We start from the raw sequence: 1,847 nt of genomic DNA on the forward strand, positions 1-1,847 counted from the left end.
TTGAGCTTTTTTGTCTTATTGTTTATTTTGATTTTTTTGTGTGTATGTGTTTTTTTTGTTGTCTGTTTTTGTTTGTCTTAGAGAGAATGAGAGAGAGAGACAGAGAAAGAGAGATTGAGAAAGAATGAACATAAAGTTGGGTGAGGAGGGAGGTAAAGAGGATCTGGGAGAAACTAGGGGAGGGAAAAACATGTTCAAAATATATTGTATGAAAAAACACAAACCAGACATGAATAGGCCAGGCATGGTGGCGCACACCTCTAATGCCAGGACCTGGGAAGCAGAGGCAGGCGGATCTCTATGAATTCCAGGCCAGCCTGGTCTACATAGCAACTTCCAGGCCAGTCAAAACTACACACACACACACACACACACACACAGAGAGAGAGAGAGAGAGAGAGAGAGAGAGAGAGAGAGAGAGAGAGAGAGAGAGAGATCCTGTCTCAAAACAACAACAAACCAAACCCAGACACAGGGAGATGGACTTAGCTCAGCAGTGAAGAGCACCTCTCAGTTCCCAGCACCCACAGGGTGGCTCAAAACTGCCTGTTAACTCTAGTTCCAGGGGATCCAACACTTTTCTGGCCTCACAGGACAGCAGGAACAGACACGGTGCACAGATTTATGTGTAGATAGAACTCCCTTATGCATAAGAAATAAAACAAAAAGAACCCAGTGTCTAATCCTCAGTACCACGTGCAGCATACAAAGGACAGACTGAAGTCTAGAGCTCACACAGAGTACATGCTAGCCAGTGCCCGGAGCTCACACAGAGCCCTTGCTAGACTAGTGCCTGGAGCTCACACAGAGCACATGCTAGACCAGTCCCTGGAGCTCACACAGAGCGCATGCTAGACCAGTGCCTGGAGCTCACACAGAGCGCATGCTGAGAACTTATCCATATTAGATATTGCATGCAATCCTCACGGTCCTCAGAAGGGAGTCACCTTGGTGAAATTAGCCTTAGACAGTTAGTCTGTATCTGTGCCAGGAAGTCCTAAAGGCAAACAGCCCAGTAGAACTCTAATTCCATCAGGAGGGGCTCAGAAATTGAAGCATGAGTGTGAGGACCAGTGTTCGGATCCCCAGAACTCACATACATGCCAGGTGGTTGTGATAGGCCACCTGTAATTCCAACCTTGGAAGGTGGAGACTAGAGATCCCAGAGCAAACTGGCTAGCAAGACTTGCCAAATTGGCAAGCTTTGAGTTTGATGGAGACCTGCCTCAATGAATAAGGTGGAAAGAACAATGGAGGATGGGTACCCACATCAACAAATGGCTTACACACACGTGTGTGTACACATGCACTCACATGGGCATAATTCACCCGTGAACTTTTGTATGACACTATTCCTGTGGAGACATGAACAAACTCACTCCAGGTAGGGGACAGACAACAGATTGAAGTGAGAACACCACTAAAGTTCACTTGGGAAGGACTGAGTTTATGGGGCTGCTTACAGGAACACGGGTAGGGCAGATGCATCACCAATGCCGGCTGTAGTACGGGTGAGCTCCTGAGAGCGGGAAACTTGGAAGGCACCCCGCAACCACAGGTAACTTAACAGTCTAGGCGGCGGCTTTCCCGGGCAACCTAAATGTGCTTTCGGGAAATGAAACAAAATGTCTTAAGTAGACGGCACACTGGGTTAGAGAAGGAGCCGAATTGATACTGTTAAAGAAAATCGAAGAAAAGCCGGGCGGTGGTGGCGCACGCCTTTAATCCCAGCACTCGGGAGGCAGAGCCAGGCGGATCTCTGTGAGTTCGAGGCCAGCCTGGGCTACCAAGTGAGTTCCAGGAAAAGGCTCAAAGCTACACAGAGAAACCCTGTCTCGAAAAAACCA

Source organism: Peromyscus californicus, unplaced genomic scaffold (genome assembly GCF_007827085.1).
Source record: "Peromyscus californicus insignis strain IS unplaced genomic scaffold, ASM782708v3 Scaffold_19__1_contigs__length_69161282, whole genome shotgun sequence".
NCBI classification, from domain to species: domain Eukaryota; kingdom Metazoa; phylum Chordata; class Mammalia; order Rodentia; family Cricetidae; genus Peromyscus; species Peromyscus californicus.